Here is a 26,202-nt window from a genome sequence, read left to right as displayed (position 1 = left end):
AAGTCGAATATAAATAAAAATGGAAGTTACAGAAAATTAAAAATGGAAGTTCATTCAAGAAACCAATATACCTTAACGATCTATTTGGAAATTAAATAAAAAAGGAAGTTTAATAGAAAAGTAAATTGAATAAAAATGGAAGTTTAGTAAAAATAAAAATGAAAGTTGCAGAAAATTAAAAATGGAAGTTCAATCCAGAAACCACTATACCTTAACGATCTATATGGAAATTACATAAAAAAGGAAGTTGAGTAGAAAAGAAACTTGAATAAAAAAGGAAGTTAAATAAAATAAAAATGGAAGTTGCAGAAAATTAAAAATGGAAGTTAATTCAAGAAACCACAATACCTTAACGATCTATTTGGAAATTAAATAAAAAAGGAAGTTTAATAGAAATGTAAATTGAATAAAAATGGAAGTGGAATAAAAATAAAAATGGAAGTTCATTTCAGATACCACTATACCTTAACGATCTATTTGGAAACTAAATTAAAAAGGAAGTTGAATAGAAAAATAATTTGAAAAAAATGGAAGCTGAATAAAAATAAAAACGGAAGTTCCATAAAGTTAAAAATGGAAGTTCATTCAAGAAACCACTATATCTCAACGATCTATTTGGAAATTAAATAAAAAATGAAGTTGAATAAAAAAGATGCTTAAATAAAAAAAGAATTTGAATGGAAATAAAAATGGAAGTTGCAGAAAATTAAAAATACAAGTTCATTCGAGAAACCACTATACCTTAACGATCTATTTGGAAATTAAATAAAAATGGAAGTTGAATAGAAAAATGACTTGAATAAAAATGGAAGTCGAATAAAAATAAAAATGGAAGTTGTAGAAAATTAAAAATGGAAGTTCATTCAAGAAACCACTATACCTTAACGATTTATTTGGAAATTAAATAAAAAAGGAAGTTTAATAGAAATTTAAATTGAATAAAAATGGAAGTGGAATAAAAATAAAAATGAAAGTTGCATAAAATTAAAAATGGAAGTTCATTTCTGATACCACTATACCTTAACGACCTATTTGGAAACTAAATAAAAAAGGAACTTGAATAGAAAAATAACTTGAATAAAAATTGAAGCTGAATAAAAATAAAAATGGAAGTTCCATAAAGTTAAAAATGGAAGTTCATTCAAGAAACCACTACACCTTAACGATCTATTTGAAAATTAAATAAAAAATGAAGTTGAATAGAAAAGAAGTTTGAATAAAAAAAGAAGTTGAATAGAAATAAAAATGGAAGTTGCAGAAAATTAAAAATGGAAGTTCATTCAAGAAACCACTATACCTTAACGATCTATTTGGAAATTAAATAAAAAAGGAAGTTTAATAGAAAAGTAAATTGAATAAAATTGGAAATTAGATAAAAATAAAAATGAAAGTTGCATAAATTTAAAAATGGTAGTTCAATCCAGAAACCACTATACCTTAACGATCTATTTGGATATTAAATAAAAAAGGAAGTTGAGTAGAAAAGAAACTAGAATGAAAAAGGAATTTAAATAAAAATAAAAATAGAAGTTGCAGCAAATTAAAAATGGAAATTAATTCAAGAAACCACTATACCTTAACGATCTATTTGGAAATTAAAGAAAAAATGAAGTTTAATAGAAAAGTAAATTGAATAAAAATAGAAATTGAATAAAAATAAAAATGAAAGTTGCATAAAATTAAAATTGGAAGTTCAATCCAGAAACCACTATATGTTAACGATCTATTTGGAAATTAAATAAAAAAGGAAGTTGAATAGAAAAGAAACTTGAATAAAAAAAGAAGTTGAATAGAAATAAAAATGGAAGTTGCAGAAAATTAAAAATGGAAGTTCATTCTAGAAACCACTATACTCTAACGATCTATTTGGAAATTAAATAAAAAAGGAAGTTCAATAGAAAAATAACTTGAATAAAAGTGGAAGCTGAATAAAAATAAAAATGGAAGTTTCATAAAATTAAAAATGGAAGTTCATTAAAGAAACCACTATATCTTAACGATCTATTTGGAAATTAAATAAAAAAAGAAGTTTGATAGAAAAGTAAATTGAATAAAAATGGAAGTTGAATAAAAATAAAAGTGAAAGTTGCATAAAATTTAAAATGGAAGTTCAATCCAGAAACCAGTATACCTTAGCGATCTATTTGGAAATTAAATAAAAAAGGAAGTTGAATAGAAAAGTAACTTGAATAAAAAAGAAGTTGAATAGAAATAAAAATGGAAGTTGCAGAAAATTAAAAATGGAAGTTCATTCAAGAAACCACTATACCTTAACGATCAATTTGGAAATTAAATAAAAAAGGAAGTTGAATAGAAAAATAACTTGAATAAAAATGGAAGCTGAATAAAAATAAAAATGGAAGTTCCATGAAATTAAAAATGGAAGTTCATTAAAGAAACCACTATATCTTAACGATCTATTTGGAAATTAAGTAAAAAAGGAAGTTTGATAGAAAAGTAAATTGAATAAAAATGGAAGTTGAATAAAAATAAAAGTGAAAGTTGCATAAAATTTAAAATGGAAGTTCAATCCAGAAACCAGTATACCTTAACGATCTATTTGGAAATTAAATAAAAAAGGAAGTTGAATAGAAAAGAAACTTGAATAAAAAAAGAAGTTGAATAGAAATAAAAATGAAAGTTGCAAAAAATTAAAAATGGAAGTTCATTCGAGAAACCACTACACCTTAACGATCTATTTGGAAATTAAATAAAAAAGGAAGTTGAATAGAAAAATAACTTGAATAAAAATGGAAGCTGAATAAAAATAAAAATGGATGTTCCATGAAATTAAAAATGGAAGTTCATTAAAGAAATCACTATACCTTAACGATCTATTTGGAAATTAAATAAAAAAGGAAGTTTAATAGTATATTCCCTGTTCATCTGACTAGGCGAGCTCTAGTTGGAATATATTTTTCATCAAAATCTGGTTCATATGGTAATGTTACAGTATACTTTTTGCGATTCCAAAAAGCATTAGGAATATTCCCACAAACTTCTGTTTGAAATTCTTTTTCAATTAATTTAATTTTCTGTTGAAAAGCAGATTGATTTAGCCTTTGTTCTGTTGTCAAGAGACAGTCCGAACTTATCCCACCAAATGAGGAACCAATTAGGGACATCATTTTTGAGAACATCGGACGTGATACGGATAAACCAAGAATGATTCTTGACGGGATTCTGGTAGTAGAATACATGGGTAAAAGCATCAATGTAATCCCAGTATGAATATTTGGTCTGTTTATTACGGAGATCAAGATCTCGCGTGGTATGCGGATGAATGCCCCAGGTAGAGATGGGCATAATATTACGGATAACGATTTTACTGAATTGAATAGGACTGGCAGCTTTGTTGGCATCATGCAGAGTATGCTTGATTTCAGCCGCTCCAGTTTCAATCATGATCTGTTCATAAATATATCTGTATTGGTCAAAATGAGGTGGTGACTGTTGAGTGGTGAGATAACGGCGTTTAATCTCCCACGGATCAGACATCCACTGTTCATCAGATGGTTCAATCCAAAGAACAGTTTCGTCAGAAATACTGTTTGGCGTATACGGATCTTCAGGTCTAAGGAGTACATCCTTAACCGTTGGATTACTGGTTGGACCTCCTCGAGAGAGGGGTGGATATTCGAATGGATCATAGCGGGGGTTGGAGCCCCGGCCACGACCTCGACCTCTATGGCCTCTACTGGTCATTTGCGGATTTCTGCAAATATTCACGGGTCAAGAAGTCAGGCAAAGAGTTAGTTTCCTTTGTTCTGTTGTTAAAAAAGAGACTTCTTTTTGAATTAAATTTATCTGATTTTGTTTAACAGAAATTAAATCACGAATTTGATCTAATTCTTTTGTATACGGTTGAGTAATAAATTCAAAAATGATTGTCTTTCCCTGAAGTCGAGAATAAATCCCTGTTGAATCAATTTTCTGGATAGGCATTAAAAGACAAAGAAAAGGTGTGCCTAAAATGATATTTGTAGCAAGATTTCTGACTAACACAAATGATGTAGGAAGACAAAGATCTTGATTACAAATATATGCCTCTGGGACTTTATACCTGATCTGCAGAGAATTACCACTAGCGCTGGCGAGACTTTGAGTAGTCTTCTCAAAATATCTGGTGGGAACTATACCTTCTTGGATACAGTTCATATCAGCTCCGCTATCAACTAAGGCAATAGCATCCTTAATGATAAAATCCGGTTTAATCATAAAAGAAATTTTGATATACCATTTCTGAAAAGTGACTTGATTCACAAGTAAAAGATAAGGAGTAGAGGATTCTGGTTCTTTCCTGTTAAGATCAAGTTGTTGTTCAGTTTCTTTTTCTTTCTGTTTGGGAATTTGGGTATGAAGATATTTAATATCTTTGATGGCAGCTTCACTGGCAGTTTGCAAGTGTTTAACTTCTGTTTTAAGGATATTAATTTCCATTTTTAAATCCTGGAGAGTAGCTGGTTGTTCCACTACTGATTTAGTCTGAATTCTATTAATTACTGTTTGAAGATTATAAGAATAATCTGGTATAAGAGGGGTTTCTGTTATTGTTTGTTGGTGTTCATAACACATTTTTAAATATTTTATTTTTATTTCTGGATCCTGGATTTGGTCTGCAACAGCAAGCATATCCTTTTGGGTATCTGTTAAAACATTAATACTACTGGGTTCTCCTAAGTGTAAACCATTCATTTCCACTATGGATTTCCAGTAATTAATTTCTGATATTTTTTCCTGATTGGTACTACAGGGGCATGGTTCTTCTGGTTCATCTTCATCGGAGGAAGTAGAGTATAACTGATTAAGCTCATCATCAGAAGGAATTTCGTCTTCAGTTGAATTTTCTTCTGCTTCTAAAGCTTGGATTAACTGTTTTCTATTTGTCTTCTGGATGGTACATTGTCAACAGATTGACGGCTAGATTCTGGATAGTCCACTTGATAAGGAGGGACAGAACGAAAACTGTTGTTGGAAAGACTTCTAGGGGCAGTTCGAAAACTGGCATTAGAAGAATTACTCCTGGTAAGCATAGGTTTCTGAAATCGGAGGTAGACATTACCTCTGTCTGTCTGGACTTATGGGCATCAAACGGTCAAACGCACTCTCTGCAACACGACCTAAACCCTACGCGACTTGGGTGACGTCCCACTAACCCTAACCATTTAATTAAGGATGCTATTGCCTTAGTTGATAGCGGAGCTGATATGAACTGTATCCAAGAAGGTATAGTTCCCACCAGATATTTTGAGAAGACTACTCAAAGTCTCACCAGCGCTAGTGGTAATTCTCTGCAGATCAGGTATAAAGTCCCAGAGGCATATATTTGTAATCAAGATCTTTGTCTTCCTACATCATTTGTGTTAGTCAGAAATCTTGCTACAAATATCATTTTAGGCACACCTTGTCTTTGTCTTTTAATGCCTATCCAGAAAATTGATTCAACAGGGATTTATTCTCAACTTCAGGGAAAGACAATCATTTTTGAATTTATTACTCAACCGTATACAAAAGAATTAGATCAAATTCGTGATTTAATTTCTGTTAAACAAAGCATTAGGAATATTCCCACAAACTTCTGTTTGAAATTCTTTTTCAATTAATGCTCCACCTGTCACAGGAGTCTCGACTCTCCATCCTGTATCCATTAAACCATCTTTAGACATCACTAACTTTAAGTTAAAATCGTCTAACACTGAGTTTATGGACACTTTATTACAGAAAATGCAAACTCTCAATGTTCTCCCTCCTGAACCTCCTAAGCCTCCAGGACAGTCTAGTAGTGGAACTATCCACATGCTAAGAGCTGAATCCAACCCTGACCAGGATACTTTATCTCCAGAACAAATTCATGAAATTCAATTAAACTTTCAGGAACCATCATCCGTAAACAAGCTAAACTATTACAGTTCTGCCAAATCAGGATTTTTACCCCATACCAGAAACTACTATTCCAGACCTACTCCTCCAGATATTCTTTATGAAGAAGCTTATCTAAATGAACAGAATAGTTACCATGGTAAAACCATTTATGAATGGAATATTGATGGTGAATCAAAATTTGGTATTTACAAGAAGCTACATCAAATGATGATGTATGCTACTGTTTGTCGCCAATACAGTAATAATGATCAGGCCATTGCTAAGTTTATTATTAATGGCTTTACCGGCGTTCTTAAAGGATGGTGGGATAATATTATGACTCCCATCCAACAAACCGAAATCTTGACCGCTGTTAAACTTGAGCTTGACCCTACTACCAACCAGCAGGTCCAACAGTCCGATGCTGTTTATACGCTTATCCAGACAATCATCTACCATTTTATTGGTACCAGTACCTCTACTCAAGACCGTGGTCGTGAGCTTCTCCAGAACTTGCGTTGCCCATCCTTAACCCATTTTCGATGATATAAGGATGTTTTCCTTCTTAAGGTTACCCAACGCCCTGATGCTAACAGTACTCATTGGAAAGACAAATTTATTGATGGTCTTCCTACCCTCTTTGCCGAACGTGTTAGGAAAAAACTTCGGGACCGCCATGACCGGATGTCTATTCCTTATGAGCAGTATACTTATGGACAACTTTGTTCCATTATAACAGACGAAGGTCTTTCTCTTTGTAATGACCTCAAACTTCATTACCAGATGAAACAACAGAATTTAACAGGAAGAAAAGAATTAGGAGAATTTTGTGAACAGTTTGCTTATGAACCTGCATCAAATATCCTAATAAAACCAGAAAAATATCTCATAGAAAATCTTCCAAACCATACAGGAAAAAGTCCTCCAAGACTAGCCATCCGAAACCTTCCAAGAAGTTTTATCAAAAAAAATCTACCAGTAAACAAAAAGGAAAATCCAAATCAGAAGTTAAATGCTATAAATGTGGCCAAACAGGACATTATGCTAATAGATGTAAGTCCAAAGCAAAATATAAGGTTAATGAATTGAACCTTGATCCAGACATTAAAGAACAGTTAATCCAAGCTTTAGAAGCAGAAGAAAATTCAACTGAAGACGAAATTCCTTCTGATAATGAGCTTAATCAGTTATACTCTACTTCCTCCGATGAAGATGAACCAGAAGAACCATGCCCCTGTAGTACCAATCAGGAACAAATATTAGAAATTAATTACTAGAAATCCATAGTGGAAATGAATGGTTTACACTTAGGAGAACCCAGTAGTATTAATGTTTTAATAGATACCCAAAAGGATATGCTTGCTGTTGCAGACCAAATCCAGGATCCAGAAATAAAAATAAAATATTTAAAAATGTGTTATGAACACCAACAAACAATAACAGAAACCCCTCTTATACCAGATTATTCTTATAATCTTCAAACAGTAATTAATAGAATTCAGACTAAATCAGTAGTGGAACAACCAACTACTCTCTAGGATTTAAAAATGGAAATTAATATCCTTAAAACAGAAGTTAAACACTTGCAAACTGCCAGTGAAGCTGTCATCAAAGATATTAAATATCTTCATACCCAAATTCCCAAACAGAAAGAAAAAGAAACTGAACAACAACTTGATCTTAACAGGAAAGAACCAGAATCCTCTACTCCTTATCTTTTACTTGTGAATCAAGTCACTTTTCAGAAATGGTATATCAAAATTTCTTTTATGATTAAACCGGATTTTATCATTAAGGATGCTATTGCCTTAGTTGATAGCGGAGCTGATATGAACTGTATCCAAGAAGGTATAGTTCCCACCAGATATTTTGAGAAGACTACTCAAAGTCTCACCAGCGCTAGTGGTAATTCTCTGCAGATCAGGTATAAAGTCCCAGAGGCATATATTTGTAATCAAGATCTTTGTCTTCCTACATCATTTGTGTTAGTCAGAAATCTTGCTACAAATATCATTTTAGGCACACCTTTTCTTTGTCTTTTAATGCCTATCCAGAAAATTGATTCAACAGGGATTTATTCTCAACTTCAGGGAAAGACAATCATTTTTGAATTTATTACTCAACAGTATACAAAAGAATTAGATCAAATTCGTGATTTAATTTCTGTTAAACAAAATCAGATAAATTTAATTCAAAAAGAAGTCTCTTTTTTGACAACAGAACAAAGGCTAAATCAATCTGCATTTCAACAGAAAATTAAATTAATTGAAAATTTTAATTTTCTGTTGAAAAGCAGATTGATTTAGCCTTTGTTCTGTTGTCAAAAAAGAGACTTCTTTTTTTATTCAAGTTTATTTTCTATTCAACGTCCTTTTTTATTTAATTTCCAAATTGATCGTTAAGGTATACTGCTTTCGGGATTGAACCTCCATTTTTAATTTTATGCAACTTTCACTTTTATTTCTATTCAACTTCCATTTTTATTCAATTTACTTTTCTATTAAACTTCCTTTTTATTTAATTTCCAAATAAATCGTTAAGGTATAGTGATTTCTTTAATGAACTTCCATTTTTAATTTCATGGAACTTCCATTTTTATTTTTATTCAGCTTCCATTTTTATTCAAGTTATTTTTCTATTCAACTTCCTTTTTTATTTAATTTCCAAATAGATCGTTAAGGTGTAGTGGTTTCTCGAATGAACTTCCATTTTTAATTTTTTGCAACTTCCATTTTTATTTCTATTCAACTTCTTTTTTTATTCAAGTTTCTTTTCTATTCAACTTCCTTTTTTATTTAATTTCCAAATAGATCGTTAAGGTATACTGGTTTCTGGATTGAACTTCCATTTTAAATTTTATGCAACTTTCACTTTTATTCTTATTCAACTTCCATTTTTATTCAATTTACTTTTCTATCAAACTTCCTTTTTTACTTAATTTCCAAATAGATCGTTAAGATATAGTGGTTTCTTTAATGAACTTCCATTTTTAATTTCATGGAACTTCCATTTTTATTTTTATTCAGCTTCCATTTTTATTCAAATTATTTTTCTATATAACTTCCTTTTTTATTTAATTTCCAAATTGATCGTTAAGGTATAGTGGTTTCTTGAATGAACTTCCATTTTTAATTTTCTGCAACTTCCATTTTTATTTCTATTCAACTTCTTTTTTTATTCAAGTTACTTTTCTATTCAACTTCCTTTTTTATTTAATTTCCAAATAGATCGCTAAGGTATACTGGTTTCTGGATTGAACTTCCATTTTCAATTTTATGCAACTTTCACTTTTATTTTTATTCAACTTCCATTTTTATTCAATTTACTTTTCTATCAAACTTCCTTTTTTATTTAATTTCCAAATAGATCGTTAAGATATAGTGGTTTCTTTAATGAACTTCCATTTTTAATTTTATGAAACTTCCATTTTTATTTTTATTCAGCTTCCATTTTTATTCAAGTTATTTTTCTATTCAACTTCCTTTTTTATTTAATTTCCAAATAGATCGTTAAAGTATAGTGGTTTCCAGAATGAACTTCCATTTTTAATTTTCTGCAACTTCCATTTTTATTTCTATTCAACTTCTTTTTTTATTCAAGTTCCTTTTCTATTCAGCTTCCTTTTTTATTTAATTTCCAAATAGATCGTTAACGTATAGTGGTTTCTGGATTGAACTTCCAATTTTAATTTTATGCAACTTTCATTTTTATTTTTATTCAATTTCTATTTTTATTCAATTTACTTTTCTATTAAACTTCTTTTTTTATTTAATTTCCAAATAGATCGTTAAGGTATAGTGGTTTCTTGAATTAATTTCCATTTTTAATTTACTGCAACTTCTATTTTTATTTTTATTTAAATTCCTTTTTCATTCTAGTTTCTTTTCTACTCAACTTCCTTTTTTATTTAATATCCAAATAGATGGTTAAGGTATAATGGTTTCTGGATTGAACTACCATTTTTAAATTTATGCAACTTTCATTTTTATTTTTTTTTAATTTCCATTTTTATTCAATTTACTTTTCTATTAAACTTTCTTTTTTATTTAATTTCCAAATAGATCGTTAAGGTATAGTGGTTTCTTGAATGAACTTCCATTTTTAATTTTCTGCAACTTCCATTTTTATTTCTATTCAACTTCTTTTTTTATTCAAGCTTCTTTTCTATTCAACTTCCTTTTTTATTTAATTTCCAAATAGATCGTTAAGGTATAGTAGTTTCTTGAATAAACTTCCATTTTTAACTTTATGGAACTTCCATTTTTATTTTTATTCAGCTTCCATTTTTATTCAAGTTATTTTTCTATTCAAGTTCCTTTTTTATTTATTTTCTAAATAGATCGTTAAGGTATAGTGGTATCAGAAATGAACTTCCATTTTTAATTTTATGCAACTTCCATTTTTATTTTTATTCCACTTCCATTTTTATTCAATTTAAATTTCTATTAAACTTCCTTTTTTATTTAATTTCCAAATAAATCGTTAAGGTATAGTGGTTTCTTGAATGAACTTCCATTTTTAATTTTCTACAACTTCCATTTTTATTTTTATTCGACTTCCATTTTTATTCAAGTTATTTTTCTATTCAACTTCCATTTTTATTTAATTTCCAAATAGATCGTTAAGGTATAGTGGTTTCTCGAATGAACTTGTATTTTTAATTTTCTGCAACTTCCATTTTTATTTCCATTCAAATTCTTTTTTTATTTAAGCTTCTTTTTTATTCAACTTCCTTTTTTATTTAATTTCAAAATAGATCGTTGAGATATAGTGGTTTCTTGAATGAATTTCCATTTTTAACTTTATGGAACTTCTGTTTTTATTTTTATTCAGCTTCCATTTTTTTTCAAGTTATTTTTCTATTCAACTTCCTTTTTTATTTAGTTTCCAAATAGGTCGTTAAGGAATAGTGGTATCTGAAATGAACTTCCATTTTTAATTTTATGCAACTTTCATTTTTATTTTTATTCCACTTCCATTTTTATTCAATTTACATTCCTATTAAACTTCCTTTTTTATTTAATTTCCAAATAGATCGTTAAGGTATTGTGGTTTCTTGAATTAACTTCCATTTTTAATTTTCTGCAACTTCCATTTTTATTTTATTTAACTTCCTTTTTTATTCAAGTTTCTTTTCTACTCAACTTCCTTTTTTATATAATTTCCATATAGATCGTTAAGGTATAGTGGTTTCTGGATTGAACTTCCATTTTTAATTTTCTGCAACTTTCATTTTTATTTTTACTAAACTTCCATTTTTATTCAATTTACTTTTCTATTAAACTTCCTTTTTTATTTAATTTCCAAATAGATCGTTAAGGTATATTGGTTTCTTGAATGAACTTCCATTTTTAATTTTCGGCAACTTCCATTTTTATTTTTATTCGACTTCCATTTTTATTCAAGTTATTTTGCTATTCAACTTCCTTTTTTATTTAATTTCGAAATAGATCGTTATGGTATAGTGGTTTCTTTAATGAACTTCCATTTTTAATTTTATGGCACTTCCATTTTTATTTTTATTCAGCTTCCGTTTTTATTGAAATTATTTTTCTATTCAACTTCTTTTTTTATTTAATTTCTAAATAGATGGTTAAGGTATAGTGGTTTCTTGAATTAACTTCCGTTATTAATTTTCTGCAACTTCCATTTTTATTTTTATTTAACTTCCTTTTTTATTCAAGTTTCTTTTCTATTCAACTTCCTTTTTTATTTAATTTCCAAATAGATCGTTGAGATCTAGTGGTTTCTTTAATGAACTTCCATTTTTAATTTTATGGAACTTCCATTTTTATTTTTATTCAGCTTCCATTTTTATTCAAGTTATTTTTCTATTCAACTTCCTTTTTTATTTAATTTCCAAATAGATCGTTAAGGTATAGTGGTTTCTTGAATAAACTTCAATTTTTAATTTTCTGCAACTTCCATTCTTCTTTCTATTCAACTTCTTTTTTTATTCAAGTTTCTTTTCTATTCAACTTCCTTTTTTATTTAATTTCCAAATAGTTCGTTAAGGTATACTGGTTTTTGGATTGAACTTCCATTTTAAATTTTCTGCAACTTTCACTTTTATTTTTATTCAACTTCCATTTTTATTCAATTTACGTTTCTATCAAACTTCCTTTTTTATTTAATTTCCAAATAGATCGTTAAGATATAGTGGTTTATTTAATGAACTTCCAATTTTAATTTTATGAAACTTCCATTTTTATTTTTATTCAGCTTCCGTTTTTATTCAAGTTATTTTTCTATTCAACTTCCTTTTTTATTTAATTTCCAAATAGATCGTTAAGGTATAGTGGTTTCTTGAATGAACTTCCATCTTTAATTTTCTGAAACTTCCATTTTTATTTCTATTCAACTTATTTTTTTATTCAAGTTTCTTTTCTATTCAACTTCCTTTTTTATTTAATTTCCAAATAGATCGTTAACGTATAGTGGTTTCTGGATTGAACTTCCATTTTTAATTTTATGCAACTTTCATTATTATTTTTATTCAATTTCTATTTTTGTTCAATTTACTTTTCTATTAAACTTCTTTTTTTCTTTAATTTCTAAATAGATAGTTATGGTATAGTGGTTTCTTGAATTAATTTCCATTTTTAATTTGCTGCAACTTCCATTTTTATTTTTTTTTAAATTCCTTTTTCATTCAAGTTTCTTTTCTACTCAACTTCCTTTTTTATTTAATTTCCAAATAGATCTTTAAGGTATAGTGGTTTCTGGATTGAACTACCATTTTTAATTTTATGCAACTTTCATTTTTATTTTTATTGAATTTCCATTTTTATTCAATTTACTTTTCTATTAAACTTCTTTTTTTATTTAATTTCCAAATAGATCGTTAAGGTATAGTGGTTTTTTGAATGAACTTCCATTTTTAATTTTCTGCAACTTCCATTTTTATTTCTATTCAACTTCTTTTTTTATTCAAGATTCTTTTCTATTCAACTTCCTTTTTTATTTAATTTCCAAATAGATCGTTGAGGTATAGTGGTTTCTTTAATGAATTTCCATTTTTAATTTTATCGAACTTCCATTTTTATTTTTATTTAACTTCCTTTTTCAATCAAGTTTCTTTTCTACTCAACTTCCTTTTTTTTTTTTTAATTTCCAAATAGATCGTTATGGTATAGTGGTTTCTGGATTGAACTTCCATTTTTAATTTTTTGCAACTTCCATTTTTATTTTTATTCCACTTCCATTTTTATTCAATTGACATTTCTATTAAACTTCCTTATTTATTTAATTTCCAAATAGATCGTTAAGGTATAGTGGTTTCTTCAATGAACTTCCATTTTTAATTTTCTGCATCTTCCATTTTTATTTTTATTCGACTTCCATTTTTATTCAAGTTATTTTTCTATTCAACTTCCATTTTTATTTAATTTCCAAATAGATCGTTAAGGTACAGTTGTTTCTTGAATGAACTTCTATTTTTAATTTTCTGCAACTTCCATTTTTATTTCCATTCAAATTATTTTTTTATTTAAGCTTCTTTTCTATTCAACTTCCTTTTTTATTTAATTTCCAAATAGATCGTTGAGGTATAGTGGTTTCTTGAATGAACTTCCATTTTTAACTTTGTGGAACTTCCGTTTTTATTTTCAATCCGCTTCCATTTTTTTTCAAGTTATTTTCTATTCAACTTCCTTTTTTATTTAGTTTCCAAATAGATCGTTAAGGTATAGTGGTATCTGAAATGAACTTCCATTTTTAATTTTATTCAACTTCCATTTTTATTTTTATTCCACTTCCATTTTTATTCAATTTATATTCCTATTAAACTTCCTTTTTTATTTAGTTTCCAAGTAGGTTAAGGTATTGTGGTTTCTTGAATGAACTTCCATTTTTAATTTTCTGCAACTTCCCTTTTTATTTTTATTTAACTTCCTTTTTTATTCAAGTTTCTTTTCTACTCAACTTCCTTTTTTATGTAATTTCCATATAGATCGTTAAGGTATAGTGGTTTCTGGATTGAACTTCCATTTTTAATTTTCTGCAATTTTCATTTTTAATTTTACTAAATTTCTATTTTTATTCAATTTACTTTTCTATTAAACTTCCTTTTTTATTTAATTTCCAAATAGATCGTAAGGTATATTGGTTTCTTGAATGAACTTCCATTTTTAACTTTCTGCAACTTCCATTTTTATTTTTATTCGACTTCCATTTTTATTCAAGTTATTTTGCTATTCAACTTCCTTTTTTATTTAATTTCCAAATAGATCGTTATGGTATTGTGGTTTCTTTAATGAACTTCCATTTTTAATTTTATGGAACTTCCATTTTAATTTTTATGCAGCTTCTATTTTTATTGAAGTTATTTTTCTATTCAACTTCCTTTTTTATTTAATTTCCAAATAGATGGTTAAGGTATAGTGGTTTCTTGAATTAACTTCCATTATTAATTTTCTTCAACTTCCATTTTTATTTTTATTTAACTTCCTTTTTTATTCAAGTTTCTTTTCTATTCAACTTCCCTTTTTATTTAATTTCCAAATAGATCGTGGAGATCTAGCGGTTTCTTTAATGAACTTCCATTTTTAATTTTATGGAACTTTCATTTTTATTTTTATTCAGCTTCCATTTTTATTCAAGTTATTTTTCTATTCAACTTCCTTTTTTGTTTAATTTCCAAATAGATCGTTAAGGTATAGTGGTTTCTTGAATGAACTTCCATTTTTAATTTTTTGCAACTTCCATTTTTATTTCTATTCAACTTCTTTTTTTATTCAAGTTTCTTTACTATTCAACTTCCCTTTTTATTTAATTTCCAAATAGATCGTTAAGGTATACTGGTTTCTGGATTGAACTTCCATTTTTAATTTTATGCAACTTTCACTTTTATTTTTATTCAACTTCCATTTTTATTCAATTTACTATTCTATTAAACTTCCTTTTTTATTTAATTTCTAAATAGATCTTTAAGGTATAGTGGTTTCTTTAATGAACTACCATTTTTAATTTAATGAAACTTCCATTTTTATTTTTATTCAGCTTCCATTTTTATTCAAGTTATTTTTCTGTTCAACTTCCTTTTTTATTTAATTTCCAAATAGATCGTTAAGGTATACTGGTTTCTTGAATGAACTTCCATTTTTAATTTTCTGCAACTTCCATTTTTATTTTTATTTAACTTCCTTTTTTATTCAAGTTTCTTTTCTACTGAACTTCCTCTTTTATGTAATTTCCAAATAGATCGTTAAGGTATAGTGGTTTCTGGATTGAACTTCCATTTTTAATTTTCTGTAACTTCCATTTTTATTTTTATTCAACTTCCATTTTTATTCAATTTACTTTTCTATTAAACTTCCTTTTTTATTTAATTTCCAAATAGATCGTTAAGGTATACTGGTTTCTTGAATGAACTTCCATTTTTAATTTTCTGCAACTTCCATTTTTATTTTTATTCCTCTTCCATTTTTATTCAATTTACATTTCTATTAAACTTCATTTTTTATTTAATTTCCAAATAGATTGTTAAGGTATAGTGGTTTCTTGAATGAATTTCCATTTTTAATTTTCTGCATCTTCCATTTTTATTTTTATTCGACTTCCATTTTTATTCAAGTTATTGTTCTATTCAACTTCCTTTTCTATTTAATTTCCAAATAGATCGTTAAGGTATAGTGGTTTCTTGAATGAACTTCTATTTTTAATTTTCTGCAACTTCCATTTTTATTTCTATTCAACTTCTTTTTTTATTTATGCTTCTTTTCTATTCAACTTCCTTTTTTATTTAATTTCCAAATAGATCGTTGAGGTATAGTGGTTTCTTGAATGAACTTTCATTTTTAACTTTATGGAACTTCCATTTTTATTCAAGTTATTTTTCTATTCAACTTCCTTTTTTATTTAGTTTTCGAATAGATCCTTAAGGTATAGTGGTATCTGAAATGAACTTCCATTTTTTATTTTATGCAACTTCCATTTTTATTTTTATTCCACTTCCATTTTTATTCAATTTACATTTCTATTAAACTTCCTTTTTTATTTAGTTTCCAAATAGATCGTTAAGGTATTGTGGTTTCTTGAATGAACTTCCATCTTTAATTTTCTGAAACTTCCATTTTTATTTCTATTCAACTTATTTTTTTATTCAAGTTTCTTTTCTATTCAACTTCCTTTTTTATTTAATTTCCAAATAGATCGTTAACGTATAGTGGTTTCTGGATTGAACTTCCATTTTTAATTTTATGCAACTTTCATTATTATTTTTATTCAATTTCTATTTTTGTTCAATTTACTTTTCTATTAAACTTCTTTTTTTCTTTAATTTCTAAATAGATAGTTATGGTATAGTGGTTTCTTGAATTAATTTCCATTTTTAATTTGCTGCAACTTCCATTTTTATTTTTTTTTAAATTCCTTTTTCATTCAAGTTTCTTTTCTACTCAACTTCCTTTTTTATTTAATTTCCAAATAGATCTTTAAGGTATAGTGGTTTCTGGATTGAACTACCATTTTTAATTTTATGCAACTTTCATTTTTATTTTTATTGAATTTCCATTTTTATTCAATTTACTTTTCTATTAAACTTCCTTTTTTATTTAATTTCCAAATAGATCGTTAAGGTATAGTGGTTTTTTGAATGAACTTCCATTTTTAATTTTCTGCAACTTCCATTTTTATTTCTATTCAACTTCTTTTTTTATTCAAGATTCTTTTCTATTCAACTTCCTTTTTTATTTAATTTCCAAATAGATCGTTGAGGTATAGTGGTTTCTTTAATGAATTTCCATTTTTAATTTTATCGAACTTCCATTTTTATTTTTATTTAACTTCCTTTTTCAATCAAGTTTCTTTTCTACTCAACTTCCTTTTTTTTTTTTTAATTTCCAAATAGATCGTTATGGTATAGTGGTTTCTGGATTGAACTTCCATTTTTAATTTTTTGCAACTTCCATTTTTATTTTTATTCCACTTCCATTTTTATTCAATTTACATTTCTATTAAACTTCCTTATTTATTTAATTTCCAAATAGATCGTTAAGGTATAGTGGTTTCTTCAATGAACTTCCATTTTTAATTTTCTGCATCTTCCATTTTTATTTTTATTCGACTTCCATTTTTATTCAAGTTATTTTTCTATTCAACTTCCATTTTTATTTAATTTCCAAATAGATCGTTAAGGTACAGTGGTTTCTTGAATGAACTTCTATTTTTAATTTTCTGCAACTTCCATTTTTATTTCCATTCAAATTATTTTTTTATTTAAGCTTCTTTTCTATTCAACTTCCTTTTTTATTTAATTTCCAAATAGATCGTTGAGGTATAGTGGTTTCTTGAATGAACTTCCATTTTTAACTTTGTGGAACTTCCGTTTTTATTTTCAATCCGCTTCCATTTTTTTTCAAGTTATTTTCTATTCAACTTCCTTTTTTATTTAGTTTCCAAATAGATCGTTAAGGTATAGTGGTATCTGAAATGAACTTCCATTTTTAATTTTATGCAACTTCCATTTTTATTTTTATTCCACTTCCATTTTTATTCAATTTATATTCCTATTAAACTTCCTTTTTTATTTAGTTTCCAAGTAGGTTAAGGTATTGTGGTTTCTTGAATGAACTTCCATTTTTAATTTTCTGCAACTTCCCTTTTTATTTTTATTTAACTTCCTTTTTTATTCAAGTTTCTTTTCTACTCAACTTCCTTTTTTATGTAATTTCCATATAGATCGTTAAGGTATAGTGGTTTCTGGATTGAACTTCCATTTTTAATTTTCTGCAATTTTCATTTTTAATTTTACTAAATTTCTATTTTTATTCAATTTACTTTTCTATTAAACTTCCTTTTTTATTTAATTTCCAAATAGATCGTAAGGTATATTGGTTTCTTGAATGAACTTCCATTTTTAACTTTCTGCAACTTCCATTTTTATTTTTATTCGACTTCCATTTTTATTCAAGTTATTTTGCTATTCAACTTCCTTTTTTATTTAATTTCCAAATAGATCGTTATGGTATTGTGGTTTCTTTAATGAACTTCCATTTTTAATTTTATGGAACTTCCATTTTAATTTTTATTCAGCTTCTATTTTTATTGAAGTTATTTTTCTATTCAACTTCCTTTTTTATTTAATTTCCAAATAGATGGTTAAGGTATAGTGGTTTCTTGAATTAACTTCCATTATTAATTTTCTTCAACTTCCATTTTTATTTTTATTTAACTTCCTTTTTTATTCAAGTTTCTTTTCTATTCAACTTCCCTTTTTATTTAATTTCCAAATAGATCGTGGAGATCTAGCGGTTTCTTTAATGAACTTCCATTTTTAATTTTATGGAACTTTCATTTTTATTTTTATTCAGCTTCCATTTTTATTCAAGTTATTTTTCTATTCAACTTCCTTTTTTGTTTAATTTCCAAATAGATCGTTAAGGTATAGTGGTTTCTTGAATGAACTTCCATTTTTAATTTTTTGCAACTTCCATTTTTATTTCTATTCAACTTCTTTTTTTATTCAAGTTTCTTTACTATTCAACTTCCCTTTTTATTTAATTTCCAAATAGATCGTTAAGGTATACTGGTTTCTGGATTGAACTTCCATTTTTAATTTTATGCAACTTTCACTTTTATTTTTATTCAACTTCCATTTTTATTCAATTTACTATTCTATTAAACTTCCTTTTTTATTTAATTTCTAAATAGATCTTTAAGGTATAGTGGTTTCTTTAATGAACTACCATTTTTAATTTAATGAAACTTCCATTTTTATTTTTATTCAGCTTCCATTTTTATTCAAGTTATTTTTCTGTTCAACTTCCTTTTTTATTTAATTTCCAAATAGATCGTTAAGGTATACTGGTTTCTTGAATGAACTTCCATTTTTAATTTTCTGCAACTTCCATTTTTATTTTTATTTAACTTCCTTTTTTATTCAAGTTTCTTTTCTACTGAACTTCCTCTTTTATGTAATTTCCAAATAGATCGTTAAGGTATAGTGGTTTCTGGATTGAACTTCCATTTTTAATTTTCTGTAACTTCCATTTTTATTTTTATTCAACTTCCATTTTTATTCAATTTACTTTTCTATTAAACTTCCTTTTTTATTTAATTTCCAAATAGATCGTTAAGGTATACTGGTTTCTTGAATGAACTTCCATTTTTAATTTTCTGCAACTTCCATTTTTATTTTTATTCCTCTTCCATTTTTATTCAATTTACATTTCTATTAAACTTCATTTTTTATTTAATTTCCAAATAGATTGTTAAGGTATAGTGGTTTCTTGAATGAATTTCCATTTTTAATTTTCTGCATCTTCCATTTTTATTTTTATTCGACTTCCATTTTTATTCAAGTTATTTTTCTATTCAACTTCCTTTTCTATTTAATTTCCAAATAGATCGTTAAGGTATAGTGGTTTCTTGAATGAACTTCTATTTTTAATTTTCTGCAACTTCCATTTTTATTTCTATTCAACTTCTTTTTTTATTTATGCTTCTTTTCTATTCAACTTCCTTTTTTATTTAATTTCCAAATAGATCGTTGAGGTATAGTGGTTTCTTGAATGAACTTTCATTTTTAACTTTATGGAACTTCCATTTTTATTCAAGTTATTTTTCTATTCAACTTCCTTTTTTATTTAGTTTTCGAATAGATCCTTAAGGTATAGTGGTATCTGAAATGAACTTCCATTTTTTATTTTATGCAACTTCCATTTTTATTTTTATTCAACTTCCTTTTTTATTTAGTTTCCAAATAGATCGTTAAGGTATTGTGGTTTCTTGAATGAACTTCCATTTTTTAATTTTCTGCAACTTCTATTTTTATTTTTATTTAACTTCCTTTTTTATTCAAGTTTCTTTTCTACTCAACTTCCTTTTTTTTATGTAATTTCCAAATAGATCGTTAAGGTATAGTGGTTTCTGGATTGAACTTCCATTTTTAATTTTCTGCAACTTTCATTTTTATTTTTACTAAACTTCCATTTTTATTCAATTTACTTTTCTATTGAACTTCCTTTTTTATTTACTTTCCAAATAGATCGTTAAGGTATATTGCTTTCTTGAATGAACTTCAATTTTTAATTTTCTGCAACTTCCATTTTTATTTTTATTCGACTTCCATTTTTATTCAAGTTAATTTTCTATTCAACTTCCTTTTTTATTTAATTTCCAAATAGATCGTTAAGGTATAGTGGTTTCTTTAATGAAATTCCATTTTTAATTTTATGGAACTTCCATTTTTATTTTTATTCGGCTTCCATTTTTGTTCAAGTTATTTTTCTTTTCAACTTCCTTTTTTATTTAATTTCCAAATAGATGGTTAAGGTATATAGTGGTTTCTTGAATTAACTTCCGTTTTAAATTTTCTGCAACTTACATTTTTATTTTTATTTAACTTCCTTTTTTGTTCAAGTTTCTTTTCTATTCAACTTCCTTTTTTATTTAATTTCCAAATAGATCGTTGAGATCTACTGGTTTCTTTAATGAACTTCCATTTTTAATTTTATGGAACTTCCATTTTTATATTTATTCAGCTTCCATTTTTATTCAAGTTATTTTTCTATTCAACTTCCTTTTTTATTTAATTTCCAAATATATCGTTAAGGTATAGTGGTTTCTTGAATTAACTCCCATTCTTAATTTTCTGAAACTTCCATTTTTATTTTTATTTAACTTCCTTTTTTATTCAAGTTTCTTTTTTACTTAACTTCCTTTTTTATTTAATATCCAAATAGATCGTCAAGGTATTGAACTTCCATTTTTATTTTTATTCAACTTCTAGTTTTATTCAATTTACTTTTCTATTAAACTTCCATTTTTATTTAATTTCGAAATAGATGGTTAAGGTATAGTGGTTTCTTGAATGAACTTCCAATTTTAATTTTCTGCAACTTCCATTTTTATTTCTATTCAAGTTCTCTTTTTATTCAAGCTTCTTTTCTGTTCAACTTCCTTTTTTATTTAATTTCCAAATAGATCGTTAAGGTATAATGGTTTCTGGATTGAACTTACATTTTTAATTTTATACAACTTTCATTTTTATTTTTATTCAACTTCCATTTTTATTCAATTTTCTTTTCTATTAAAGTTCCTTTTTTATTTAATTTCCTAATAGATCGCTAAGGTATAATGGTTTCTTTAATGAACGTTCATTTTTAATTTTATGCAAGTTCCTTTTTTATTTTTATTCAACTTTCATTTTTATTCAAGTTATTTTTCAATTCAACTTCCTTTTTTATTTAATTTCCTAATAGATCGTTAAGGTATAGTGGTTTCTTGAATGAACTTCCATTTTTAATTTTCTACAACTTCCTTTTTTATTTTTATTCAACTTCCATTTTTATTCAATTTACTTTTCTATTAAACTTCCTTTTTTATTTAATTTTCAAGTAGATCGTGAAGGTATTGTGGTATCTTGAATGAACTTCCATTTTTAATTTTATGCGACTTCCATTTTTATTTTTATTCGACTTCCATTTTTATTCAAGTCATTTTTCTATTCAACTTTCTTTTTTATTTATTTTCCAAGTAGATCGTTAAGGTATAGTGGTTTCTTGAATTAACTTCCATTTTTAATTTTCTACAACTTCCATTTTATTTTTATTTAACTTCCTTTTTCAATCAAGTTTCTTTTCTACTCAACTTCCTTTTTTATTCAATTTTCTTTTCTATCAAACTTTCTTTTTTATTTATTTTCCAAATAGATCGTTAAGGTATACTGGTTCTGGATTGAACTTCCATTTTTAATTTTCTGCAACTTCCATTTTTATTTTTATTCAACTTCCATTTTTATTAAATTTACTTTTCTACTAAACTTTTCTTTTTTATTGAATTTCCAAATATATCGTTAAGGTATAGTGGTATCTTGAATGAACTTCCATTTTTAATTTTATGCAACTTCTATTTTTATTTTTATTCGACTTCCATTTTTATTCAAGTCATTTTTCTATTCAACTTCCTTTTTTATTTAATTTCCAAATAGATCGTTAAGGTGTAGTGGTTTCTCGAATGAACTTCCATTTTTAATTTTCAGCAACTTCCATTTTTATTTTTATTTAACTTCCTTTTTCAATCAAGTTTCTTTTCTACTCAACTTCCTTTTTTTTTTAATTTCCAAATAGATCGTTAAGGTATAGTGGTTTCTGGATTGAACTTCCATTTTTAATTTTTTGCAACTTCCATTTTTATTTTTATTCAACTTCTATTTTTATTCAATTTACTTTTCTATTAAACTTCTTTTTTATTTAATTTCCAAATAGATCGTTAAGGTATAGTGGTTTCTTAAATGAACTTTCATTTTTAATTTTTTGCAACTACCATTTTTATTTTTATTCGACTTCCATTTTTATTCAAATTATTTTTCTATTCAACTTCCTTTTTTATTTAATTTCCAAATAGATCGTTAAGGTATAGTGTTTTCTTGAATGAACTTCCATTTTTAATTTTTTGCAACTTCCATTTTTATTTCTATTCAACTTCTTTTTTTATTCAAGTTTCTTTTCTATTCAACTTCCCTTTTTATTTAATTTCCAAATAGATCGTTAAGGTATACTGGTTTCTGGATTGAACTTCCATTTTTAATTTTATGCAACTTTCACTTTTATTTTTATTCAACTTCCATTTTTATTCAATTTACTATTCTATTAAACTTCCTTTTTTATTTAATTTTTAAATAGATCGTTAAGGTATAGTGGTTTCTTTAATGAACTTCCATTTTTAATTTAATGGAACTTCCATTTTTATTTTTATCCAGCTTCCATTTTTATTCAAGTTATTTTTCTATTCAACTTCCTTTTTTATTTAATTTCCAAATAGATCGTTTAGGTATACTGGTTTCTTGAATGAACTTCCATTTTTAATTTTCTGCAACTTCCATTTTTATTTTTATTTAAGTTCCTTTTTTATTCAAGTTTCTTTTCTACTGAACTTCCTTTTTTATGTAATTTCCAAATAGATCGTTAAGGTATAGTGGTTTCTGGATTGAACTTTTTATTTAAGTTCCTTTTTTATTCAAGTTTCTTTTCTACTGAACTTCCTTTTTTATGTAATTTCCAAATAGATCGTTAAGGTATAGTGGTTTCTGGATTGAACTTTCATTTTTAATTTTCTGTAACTTCCATTTTTATTTTTATTCAACTTCCATTTTTATTCAATTTACTTTTCTATTAAACTTCCTTTTTTATTTAATTTCCAAATAGATCGTTAAGGTATATTGGTTTCTTGAATGAACTTCCATTTTTAATTTTCTGCAACTTCCATTTTTATTTTTATTCAACTTCCTTTTTCAATCAGTTTCTTTTCTATTCAACTTCCTTTTTTATTTAATTTCCAAATAGAGGCAAACTCCATGCTTCTGTTAATAGGAATAATACTACCATTAGAAATATTATGTCCTAGATATCTGATGGTGGTTTGGAACAATTGGATTTTTGGTGCAGAAAGAACTAAACCATTTCTGATAATAACATTCTTAAAAATATTAAGATGTTTAACATGCTGATCAATTGATGAAGAGAAAATCAAAACATCATCAATATAAGATAAAGTGAATTCTGTAAATGGATTAAAAATATCATTCATGATATGCTGGAATTCTGAAGGAGCATTTTTAAGGCCAAATGGCATGACATTCCACTCGTAATGCCCAAAGGGTACTGTAAAAGCTGTTTTATAGCGATCCTGTTCAGCAATTTCAATTTGCCAATATCCTGATTTTAAATCAAATTTAGAAAAAATTATGGCATGCTGGAGACGATCTAGAAGATCTTTTTTATTCGGAATTGGATAACGAATCCATTTTAATTTATCATTTAACGGTTTGTAGTTAATCACAAGGCGAGGTACTCCTCGTTCTAACTCTGCATTTTTATTGACATAAAAAGCGGTACAACTCCACGGGGAGTGACTAGGACGGATCAGTTGTTGTTCAGTTTCTTTTTCTTTCTGTTTGGGAATTTGGGTATGAAGATATTTAATATCTTTGATAGCAGCTTCACTGGCAGTTTGCAAGTGTTTAACTTCTGTTTTAAGGATATTAATTTCCATTTTTAAATCCTGGAGAGTAGTTGGTTGTTCCACTACTGATTTAGTCTGAATTCTATTAATTACTGTTTGAAGATTATAAGAATAATCTGGTATAAGAGGGGTTTCTGTTATTGTTTGTTGGTGTTCATAACACATTTTTAAATATTTTATTTTTATTTCTGGATCCTGGATTTGGTCTGCAACAGCAAGCATATCCTTTTGGGTATCTGTTAAAACATTAATACTACTGGGTTCTCCTAAGTGTAAACCATTCATTTCCACTATGGATTTCCAGTAATTAATTTCTGATATTTGTTCCTGATTGGTACTACAGGGGCATGGTTCTTCTGTGTAACGCCCTCAAAATAATAGCTTTAAACCCATTAAATAAGACATGCATTGATATTCAAAAGCTCCACATTCTTTCAATTAACAGCGTTTCATTACAAAAAGTATTACATGTAATACATCAAGTAAAACAACAAAAAAGTCCGCCTCTGGCCTCCCAAGCTACGTCCTTGGAGGTGGCATGCTACCTGTACCTGAAAATGATATTCCCATATAGGGTGAGCCACAGCCCAGTAGAAATACACTAAACCAACCATGAACAATGACTAAAAGATTAGCAACCGATAGACGGTCAACACTGACACTTCCATTTACATCTCCCTACGTTTCCATGACAGCCAAGTCTATGTTACAATTCACTTTTCGTTTTTGTTCAACTTTGAGTTTGAAAACAAGGCTCAGTACTCTGGCCAGAACATTTGATGAGATTATAGTTCATCACTAGAACACTTTCGAAATCCAAGGTGGATACACATTATTTTGTTGTATCAATAACACATAAACTACTCCCATGCTTCGCAAACAATGATGATATACATTTTAGTGCTATATCAAATCAAACAAACTTTTCAATAGATAAGCATATGAGCTATATCACTACTACAACAGATAAGCATATGAGCTGTATCAACACTTCAACCGATAAGCATATGAGCTATATCAACATTCCAACAACCGGTTTAGAGGTACATCCCCCATCTTCCCCTAAACCATTAACCGGTTTAGAGGTACATCCCCCATCTTCCCCTAAACCATGGAGTACATCCCCTATCTCCTCCCATACACAAGTAATGCATATAAACACAGAATCACATATGCAATCAATCAATACATAAAATTAATGTATTCTATCAACCGACATGCTCTATGACACATCCAATTGATTAGTTTTAGTTTGCCTATTCATCAAGCATTGTCTACAACAATCAACACTACCTTCCACCGGTAGCCCAAAGCAATTATTTCTAAGCAGGAAATAAATGCACAATGGATATTCAATCGACATTTCAATTCGGTGAGTGATAAATAATTCAACTACACCCTTTTACCCCATGCACTCCCAATCTCAGCAATTCCATTTCATTTCCTCATTTCCCACAATTAATTATCTCAATTAATTAAACAATGTAATTAGGTCATTTTCCATAATTACCATTACCACCCTTAGGTCCCATTTTCATCAATGATTCAACATTTATTCCATTTCTCTATACCAAACATGCATCTAGGTTTATTACAAATAAAATCCCAACTTTTGTAAAATAACACAAATGGCCCAAACTTTCACAAAATTACCAAACCAACCCCAACATCTCAAATTACCAAAATTTAAAGACAAAATCCATAGAGAGGAGTAGGATATCCCTACCTCAAATTCAGAGCTCCAAGGGAGAAGATGAGTAAAACTCAGAAGTGCTCCAAATCCCAAATTTCTCAGATCTCAACAAAGCCCTCGACGATCAACACACTTCTTACAAAGGCCCAAGGTGAGGAAAACACTCTAGGTAGATCAATCCTAAGAGAGAAGTTCGGTTTTAGAGTGAGGTGCTCTCCAATGGAGGTTTTGAAAAAGTAAGAGAGAGAAAGGAAATCAAAAAGTGATCAAAAAGGTGGTTTCACGAACTGATATAAAAGCAGGTTCGCTCGAGCGTACAACACCCCGCTCGAGCGTACAGACACAAGTTCACGCTCGAGCGTCCAAAGATCCGCTCGAGCGCCGGGTGCACTCTCCCAGAATTTTCTGCAGACGACCAAAATGCTGAGAGAAGGAAATTCACGCTCGAGCGTCCAAACTGCCGCTCGAGCGTAAAGGCAGCAACAAAAGCTCGCTCGAGCACAAAACCGCCGCTCGAGCGGAGAGACCAAAACCTGGGCAAAATTTCAAAGCTTTAAAACACAACCAACTAATTCCCAACTTGCCCAACACAACCCAAAACTCTAAAACAAAGAGTAAGGGATAGAAATGAGGATAAGACAACAACGAATCTACGAAACTGAGTCCAAATTATAGTTATACAA

Source organism: Camellia sinensis, unplaced genomic scaffold (genome assembly GCF_055761805.1).
Source record: "Camellia sinensis isolate YWXY unplaced genomic scaffold, ASM5576180v1 Unanchor2, whole genome shotgun sequence".
NCBI classification, from domain to species: domain Eukaryota; kingdom Viridiplantae; phylum Streptophyta; class Magnoliopsida; order Ericales; family Theaceae; genus Camellia; species Camellia sinensis.
This window is presented reverse-complemented; position numbering follows the sequence as displayed.